Source organism: Triticum aestivum, chromosome 5A (genome assembly GCF_018294505.1).
Source record: "Triticum aestivum cultivar Chinese Spring chromosome 5A, IWGSC CS RefSeq v2.1, whole genome shotgun sequence".
NCBI lineage: Eukaryota > Viridiplantae > Streptophyta > Magnoliopsida > Poales > Poaceae > Triticum > Triticum aestivum.
The window spans coordinates 433,438,474-433,448,478 of record NC_057806.1 but is presented as its reverse complement, the minus strand read 5'-3'; positions in this window follow the sequence as shown (position 1 = coordinate 433,448,478).

Below are 10,005 nucleotides of genomic sequence, written 5' to 3'. Positions count from 1 at the left end.
CTGTTACACTGACCCGTGGGTCCCAGCTGTCAGGTTTGACTCTAGGCGACCCTGTTGACCAGCTGACTTCAGCATGATGCAAGGCTGACGCAGTAAATGCTTTTCTGTATTTTAAATAAATCCAAATGATTTATTTATTTTCAGAAAATCCCCTAAACTTCCAAAAATCATAGAAAATAATCTATAACTCAGAATGAAATAAATTATATATGAAAAATTATCAAAAAAATTCAAGGAATATGTTTATGGCATTTGCATGCATGTTTGAACAACCTAGGGTTGCTGTACAGGGCAATTTGCATAATTAACATTTAAATAAGCACATATGGAGTTTGAATTTGAACCCTTGGTTCAAACCAACTTCATTTAATATGATTACTAGTTGCATTAGCTCAATCAACAGCATATTGCCATGAAATTATCATGCATCATAATTGTTGCATTGCATTGATTGTGTTCCTCTATGTTTTCCGGTATTTGTCCCCTCTCGATAGACGTGGTTCCGACGATGAGTTCGATGACACCGATGAAGAACTATACTATCTTCAGAAGTGCCAGGCAAGCAAAACCCCCTTGTTCATTCCGATACAATCCCACTCTCTCGCTCCTGCTCTCTTTTACTGCATTAGGACAACAACGATTCAACTGTTACATGTTGCGGTAGTTGAACCCCTTTCCTCTGCATGACCTGTCATTGCCACAGTAAATAGATGAAACCCACTAGCATGAGTAGGAGTTGTTTGAGCCCTTATGTGCCTACTCATTCATGCTTGTTTGTCATGCCTGCTATTGCATAGAGTTGTGCCGGGTCTGATTCATCAAGAATGAATTGGAATGGTGATGAACATGTCCTACTATGTGTGAGCTAAGTGTGTGAACACGATTTGGTAAAGGTAGCGGTGAGAGGCCATGTAGGAGTACATGGTGGGTTGTTTCATTGAAACTGTTCTTAGGAACTGAGTTATGTGTCTGTGATCCATGAACAGCTACTACCACTCATTGGGATCCTTAATTGACCCTCTCGGCTTCTTAATCACCCTAGTCCTCTGTCCAGGAGTTGCAACTAGTTTCTGGTGTTTGTAGGATATGTGTTGGCGGCCGTGCGTAGCACTGACCCCAGGGGTGGGCTATGTTGCGGTAGATACACCGTGACCGGGCATGCCGGGTGCCTGTTTGGTGTCTCGGAACCCTGTACACATCGTTCGGGGCCGTATGTGGAAACCTCGGCCGGACTCCCAGTGGATGGAACCTAGATAGGCGATAAACCTGGACTAGAGACTTGAGTGTTTAGGTAGGCTGTGGCCGACACCCTCGTTGGGCTTCCGCTTGAAGGTTGCCGAGTACATGTCGTGTAAACGACGGTAAGTGGTGGGAGCGTGTGTGAAGAAGTACACCCCTGCAGGGTTATCATTATCTATTCGAATAGCCGGAATCCTCGGATATGGAAACTTGGACCCCTTGCATAGTTCATAGACAAGTGAAAGTGGATACTCTAAAACTCGCAAGATAAGCATGAGTGCTATGGATGGCGTTCTCGTAGGGAGGCGGGAGCGGATCCATAGTGGTGTATTGAATGGTGAATATGTGGACTCATGTGCGCCACCTCAAAAGAGTTGCTTGCAGTCGTAGTTTAGGATAGCCACTGAGTCAAAGCTGGCTTGCTGCAGTCAAACTCCACCACCCCCTTTGTTGATACTGATGCATATGTAGTTAGTTCTGATGTAAGTCTTGCTGGGTACATTTGTACTCACGTTTGCCTATTTTATGTTTTGTAGAGAGATGTCAGTCTCGCTAGTAGTTCCGTGTGGACTTTGACGTTTAGCTTGATACCTCAGCTACGATCTTGTGCCCTCAGCAGGATCTGTTAGATAGTCAGGCTTCTCAGCCTTCTTCATTTGTAGTTGTCTGTACTCAGACAAGTTAAGCTTCTGCATGTGCTTTGATTTGTATGCTATGATTGTTCGGTCATGAGACCCATGTTTGTAATATCTCGCTCCCCGGAGCCTAATAAATACTTGAGTCGTAGAGTTATATTGTGATGCCATGTTGTATTTACACATATCGAGCATATTGTGTGTATGATTGAAATGCTTGGTATGTGTGGGATCCGACAATCTAGTTGTTTATCCTTGGCAGCCTCTCTTATGGGGAAATGTAGTCTAGTGCTTCCATGAGCCATAGTAGTCCGCTACAGCCCGGTTCACCGGAGTCCTGTTAGCCCAACACTACTGCTCAGGACACCTGACTGGCCGGCATGTGTTTCACTTCGTTCCTGTGTCTGTCCCTTCGGGGAAATGTCACACGGTGACATCCGGAGTCCTGCCTAGCCTGCTAAAGCCCGGGTTCCTGGAGTCCTGTTAGCCCAGTGCTATAGCCCGGATTCACACGCTGCTGACCGACATGCTCGATGTGATTCATGTATGCCTGTCCCCATAGGTTAGTGCCGCTTTGGGTTCACGACTAGCCATGTCGGCCCGGGTTCTCTGTCATATGGATGCTAGCGACACTATCATATACATGAGCCAAAAGGCGCAAACGGTCCCGGCCATGGTAAGGCGACACCCGTGGGAATACCGTGCGTGAGGCTGCAAAGTGATATGAGGTGTTACCGGCTAGATCAATGTGACTTGGAATCGGGGTCCTGACATGAAAACCGCTTATCATTTCCTTCTGCTCCTTGTTGGGTTCAACACTCTTATCGAACGGACTATGATAGATCCCCTATACTTGTGGGTTATCATGTTGCCGTGATGGTCTCTTTTCGCGGAGCCCGCGAAGTGAACATGGTTGGGTTACGAATGAACGTAAGTAGTTCAGGATCACTTCTTGATCGCTTCTAGTCTTACGATCGTTGTGTATTTTCTCTTCTTACTCTTGTACTCATATGTCAGCCACCATATTTGCTTAGCGCTTGCTGCAACTCCACCTCATTACCACATCCTACCCATAAGCCTAAATAGTCTTGATCTCACGGGTTTTGAGATTTCCGATTCCTCGTGACCCACAGATACTACCAAAACAGTCGCAGGTGTCGATGATACCAGTGCAGGTGATGCTACCAAACTCAAGTGGGAGTTCGACGAGGACCTTGGTCGTTACTACGTGTTTTCCCGATGATCAGTAGTGGTGCCTAGTTGGGACGATCAGGGATCTAGCAGTTGGGTTTATCTTCTTTTCTTTTGGATTTGTCTGTAGTCGGACTATGAGTGTACTCTGATGATATATGAATTATTTAAATATTGTGTGACGTCGCGATTGTGAGCCAACCTTCTATTTATCCCTTTCTTATTCATTACATGGGATTGTGTGTAGATAACCCTTCCTGCGATAAAACCATTATGCGGTTATGCCTCTAAGCCATGCCTCGACACGTGGGAGATATAGCCGCATCGTGGGCGTTACAAGTTGGTAATTAGAGCCATCCCCGACTTAGGAGCCCCCTGCTTGATCGAATCGCTGACGTTGTTCAGTCTAGAAAAAATATTTTGAGTCTTACGATTATATATATAAAAGAGTAGGATTCTTTTACTCCTCAGTCCCCTCGTCGTTCTGGTGAGGCCTCCTGACGTAGATGTTTTGACTTTCCTATCCTCAAATTTCATGAATTTTTTTAGGATTATGCGGGTATCTTGGAGCCGTTCCGATATTCTTGTGACGAGAACATTGTTCTTGGTGCCTCCTGACATTTAGGGGTTGTGGCAGTGTCCCGGGGAGTTGAGCTCTGAGGTGTTGTCGTCACAATTTTATCGTTGCAGTTCTGGATTACCTGAGTTCGCTGACATGGAAAATCTCTTTTATGCATGTAGTGGTGAGATAACCTCGACGCCACCTAGTACTGGGGCGGGAGTTCGGGATTATTGCTATAGCTCGTATAACGGATGCTTTTCGAAGGTTGAGGTACAGGATTTCCGGAGTTTTCTTGGTTATGTGTTGATGGATGGATACTGTTGGAGCGTAGGGCTTGTTAGTTGTGTGATATATATTGTGCTTCCCTGTATCCCCAACACTAGATTGCATAACCAGAAAATTTTGGGAGTTAATAGGTGTGAATTCAAGTAGCTCTTAGTTTATTCTTCCGGCAGATATTTTGTATGTGATTGGGCGATCCTTACCATTTATTTGTTCCAGTCGTACCTTGTTGTTTCATTCATCAACCTTTATCTAAGTGACTTCTCAACTTAATGGTCGTGCATTCTTAACTTCGGAATTCATTCATTCAATCTATGTTCGGATGTTTATTGTGAAGGCTATATGTTGCAATTTCTATCTGTTGATTCAGCTTGTCTATCTGTCTATCATGGTTCTAACGGATGTCACCCTCTTTAGGATGGCTCCTCCAACGCGTCTGAATCTGCAACATAATGATGGGGAACAGTCGAAACCTCCGCCTTCGCCACCACCTCCGCCTCCGAAGGCATGGCAAGCTGTCATGGCAGCCACCAATGCCAACACCCAGATACTTTTGCAACTCTTGCAAGAGCGCAACCAAGGTCAAGGCAACCAAGGGAATCAAGGTCAAGGGCAATTCAACAATCAACCTCAGTTTGCTACCCTCAACCAGTTCCTTGCAAACTCAGCCAAAGTCTTTCAACTTTTGTGCCGAGGCCACGGACGCCGATGATTGGCTCGTGGACATCAACAAGCATTTTGAATGTAGCAATGTCAGGCCTGAGGACTACGTCAAGTTTGCTTCTTTTCAGCTCAAGGACCAAGCTGCTGATTGGTATCAACAATACAAAGATTTTAGAGGAGGTTGAGTGATTACCTGGGATGACTTCTGCCAGGATTTCAAAGCTCACCACATTCCTACAAGTGTTGCTGAGAGCAAGCGTGAGGAATTCCGCAGTCTCAAGCAAGGAAGCATGTCCGTGTACCAATACAACATCCAGTTTCAGAAACTTGCTCGCTTCACTAAACAAGACGTTCCTAATGAAAAGAGCATGATCTATCACTTCAGAGGTGGCCTCAGAGAGGATCTGCAGTTAGCTCTCGTGCTTCTTGAGCCTACTAAGTTTGATCAATTCTATAACATGGCCCTCAAGCAAGAAGGTGCTCAGTTCAAGTGTGAGGCTTCAAAGAAGAGAATCAGGGATGCAGTGCAGTCTTCTTCTTCCTCACAAGTGGCAGCTAAGCAACAGAAGTTATGGCTTCCTCTTCCTCCTCCGTTTCGTCAGCCATACCAGCAGAAGAACAAAGGTGGCCATGGATCTTCCCACCCACCCAACCCAGGTTATCAGAACAAGTCTCAGAATCAAGCTCCAAAGACAAGTGCTCCTCCTTATCATCGTCCGCTCTCAGAAGTTACTTGCAACAAGTGTCAGCAGAAGGTCACTATGCAAACAAGTGCTTCAACCAAAGGCGCCTTTCGCCTCCTCCTCCTGTGAGGACTTCAAGCAATGCAGTGGTTGTTGGTGTCAAAACCGGCGGATCTCGGGTAGGGGGTCCCGAACTGTGCGTCTAAGGTCGATGGTAACAGGAGACAGGGGACACAATGTTTTACCTAGGTTCAGGCCCTCTCTATGGAGGTAATACCCTACGTCCTGCTTGATTGATCTTGATGAATATGAGTATTACAAGAGTTGATCTACCATGAGATCGTAATGGCTAAACCCTAGAGGCCTAGCTTGTATGGTTATGATGATGTATGTCCTCTAGACTAAGTCCTCCGATTTATATAGACACCGGGAGGATCTAGGGTTACACAAGGTCGGTTACAAAGAAAGGAATCTACATATTTAGTCGCCAAGCTTGCCTTCCACGCCAAGGAGAGTCCCACCCGGACACGGGTGCAGTCTTTGGTCTTTGTATCATCACAGCCCATCAGTTCGGCCCATGGCTAACAGGCCGGACGCCCGAGGACCCCTTAGTCTAGGACTCCCTCAGTAGCCCCCGAACCAGGATTCAATGACGAGGTGTTCGGCGCGCAAATTGTCTTCGGCATTGCAAGGCGGGTTCCTCCTCCGACGACTTCCAAGTAACGTATTCGGTTTTTAATTCAAGGCCGTGCCCCTCGGCTTCTGTGCATCGATGACATCAGCTGCCATGTGTCGGGCGAATGCAGACGGACAGGGTATTCTTTGCAAATAACACCCTGACCATGCAAGAAAGAGCGTCTATTTAAAGAGATTGGGTCTCAGATCCATTCGGCACCATACGGAGAAAATCCTCAAAGATTGCCAGGAAAGACCATTCCAACATGGCCAGCATTCCCAGCTCCTCCTCCCGTTCCAACCCAGAGAAAGGCGAGTGGGAGAGGTGCTCTGTATCCCACAGTCGATTGGCGAAGTTGCAAACGTAGGGATTTCTCCCCCCTGCGGATCTGGTCCCTGTTCGAGCAGGGTTGGCTTCCTTCAACGGCAAAACCCAGGCGAAGGATTTCCCCAATCCTTCCACGAGGGAACGAGTGTGCTTCGTCCCCTATCTGCTAGGGGCATTGGATTTCCAATTCACCCATTCCTCTGAGGGCTTCTGGAGTATTATGGCCTCCAGCTACACTACCCCAGCCTTCATCTTGCATATTGCGGGCTACGTCGCTTTATGCGAATCATTCCTGGGTTGCGAGGCCCATTTTGATCTGTGGAGAAGGTTGTTTTGTCTTGTCCTGCACAACCATGAGGGATCGATATTTGAAGTGGGTGGGGCCGAAATATGGCGCATTGCCGAGACTGGATACCTATCCGGCACACCGAAGAAAGCTTCTGAAGAGTGGACCTCTGAATGGTTTTATATTGACGACGTCGCACTTCCCGACCCAGTCCGGATGGGCCTCCCCGAATTTTCAAGTGCTCCATTGAATAAATGCCATAGTTGGCATCCTCGGAGCCTCGAGGAAGAGGATAGCGCAAAGATCAGTCTGCTGCTGGGCAAAATTAAGATGCTTGCCCAGTCCGGATTGTCAATAGTCGAGGTAATGGCGGTCTCCATAACGCGGGGGGTCCAACCACTCCAATATAGAGGGCTACCCATGTGGCATTACAATGGGGAAGACGACGCCTCCCGCTACGGTCGGAAGGGCCCGAAGACTCCCGCCGCTCTGGCCAAAATATTGGCCGAACTGTATAAAGGGGAGCAGGAGGAGTTCACCCGTCTCCAAAATCGAGACGGGTTTTCCATGTACAATTATCGTAGCTGGGTAAGCTCTAACTCCACTATTCGACCCCTCTCCCTGCATTATTTTTGAAGGGCGATATCTTATTCATTCATGAAAGGAATGGTGAAAGGGTGTCGAGGGGATCCATGACCCTGCCCCTCAGCCGGAGAATCACAATCGGGATCTTGACCCTGGATATGAGGAAGATCCGGACATATTCGTGGAGCTCAAAGGTGGAGTTTTCTATCATACGAGTTATGAAAGCATGGATGTACCCATTATCGCCGATTACCCCAGCCTCCTTCCTCTTTCGCACGTAAGTAATCAGGAGACACTTTGTCCGAGAGGGTTTTCTCATTCTTCCTCACTCACCGCACCATCCTGTGCTCAAAAGGGGAGGCGCTTGGCGCGTCGTGCTACCCCGGGGGCATCTCCAGAGAGAGCGGCTCCCGCGTTGGGCAGGCCTTTGAAGAGGAAGGCAAACACAGATACGGTCGGGTCTTCCTTGAAGAGGTATGGGTTTGCAACTATGCTCTTTTTAGCAGTCGCGTCCAACTGTGACTTATATATTCATTTTGTTATCAGGGAAAAGGTTCAATGGACTGTGTCCGGAGACCCGACCAGCCATACTCCTGATCACCAGGATTCGGTCCCGGCCGAAGAGACGGGGCCCGATATGGGAGCGGCGCCGGACTGTCCTTCTGCCGAGGGTTCAGAAAATATGTCCTTCACCAATTCGGAAGTGGAGAGCGCCATGAATCACCAGCGCCGGAGGGCCGTTTTATGAAATCCCCGCTTCTCAAAAGAGGCATTCGGTGCCTTCAGCTCGGCTGATGCATACATCCGAGCTGCTCGAGATGGGCTTAACCGAGCCATTGAGCAACATTTGAAAGATGTGCAGGTAAGTTTACCTTGTCCAAATTTGATAACCATGTGCCCGTAGCCCCCGAGACTTGAAGCAGTTGGGACAAATGTTTTAAAGATCGTTGTATAACCAGGTTCTTACGGAGAAGAATGACCTGCTAGCCTAAGAGCTGGAGTAGTGCCGGACACAACTAACTGCTGCTACCACCAAACTAGAAAAGTTCAACAAGGCGTCCTCTGGTAATATTTCCCTCCATCGAGAAACAAAAAATTATACGCCAGCTGTATTGCAACTGTTGCTTGTCTCATAACAGGGTCATCGGACCACCTGGGAGAGGAACTGAAGGCCGCTCAAATGAGCGAAAAAGAGGCGAAGAGACAACATGCCGCAGGCGAGCCCATTCCGACCCGAGTTAGAGAGGAGAAAAACAAACTCCAGGATTCAAACACCAAACTGGGCAAAGAATTGAAAGATATGCGAGCCCAGCTAGCCAACTCCGTGAAGGAGAACAAAAAGCTGCGAGGCGGCATATTTAGTATGTGGCCGAATTTATCTTATAACAATTTGGGGGTACAATTAGTTGATATAGCTGTGATTGCAGGTATGCTGACGGGCCGTCCCGAAGAGGAGGTGTCCGGATCATCAAGTGATCTTCTGCGAGGGCTGTCACAGTTACACGAGCAAGCTCGGCAGGCAATGCGGAGTGTAGCCAAGGTCTTATGGCCATCTGCCTCCCCTCCAGGGAGTATAGAGAAGCTTGTAGAGTTGTTCAAGGGAGCGCGACGGCGTATCCGACTATGGAAGATATCGGCCTGCCGAGAGGGTGCACGAGAGGCCAGGGCCATGGTAAAAACACGGTATACCAAGCTGCATCCGAATCACATGGCCCGGGTCGGACCGCTAGGGTCAAATGGGGAAGAAATTCCCATTAGTTTAGTATATGAACAAGTAGAAGTAGCCGCCAGATATTCCCAGCAGGATTGTAAATTAGACCGCCTGCTGGACGGCATAGAGGAGGAAATTTTTGAGTCGTAGTGACTATGTACTTTCCCTGACATATGTGATTCTAGCTGGATTATAAAAACAATTGTCATGGCCGACCTTTTCGTTTCGACCTCTGGACCCGAAGGTGCGGAGTGTTTCCGAAGACCCTAGCGGTAGAATATACCGGGGTATGCATGGGAACCAGGCGTAGGGGTCATAGTTTCTTGAACAGACAATGTGTATCCGTCTAGTTATGTTATATTACATTATGTAAGAAACATCTTCCAGCGAGAATAGTTCCGTTAAGGGTTCCCTTCCCAGGGTGTGCATGTGTTTAATGTGCATGTCCGAACTGTGATTGAAAAAATCATAGAGTAAGTAACTTCTGGGGTTTCACAATGGAGTGAATGCGGAAACGTCTTTAATTCACCGAACGAATATTCCCTTAAGAATGCTGGCTTTCAGCTTCACCCAGTCTGAGGTACACATCCGGATGACCCGGCAGTAACAATCGCAGAGGTGCTCCCTTTATGCCCTAGCCGAACTAACCGGAACGTAGGGCATAAGCACAGGAGCCAGGCAACCCAGCTTGGCCAAAACTTAAGTCATATTGATGCATATAATGGCGAAGAAAAGGTACATATGGGAAGAACGCATATGTGTTGAGCTTGATGCTCAAAGAATAATAGCAAGCTTATGTACAATAAGCCCCCAGGTATAATGCACGTACATATTTGGAGATGTACGCATCATGGGAGCATAGTTTAGCCGTACTAAAGCCGTAGGGCTAAAGAGAAAAATGAAAAGAGAGAAAAAAATAACATTAATAACAGGAGGAAGGAGACGAACACAGAGTTCGGCGCTGGGCATAGAATCGTCGGAGTCTGGCTGCATTCCAGGGGTTCAACTCCAAGTGATTGTCTGACGCATCACGCAGGCGGTACGCTCCTCCCGTGAGAACTTCGTCAATGATGAAGGGACCCTCCCACTTGGGCTTGAGTTTGTCTTTTTTCTTCTCCAGCGGGTGTAGAACGAGTTCACCAATGTTATAAGTCTTGGCCCGCAC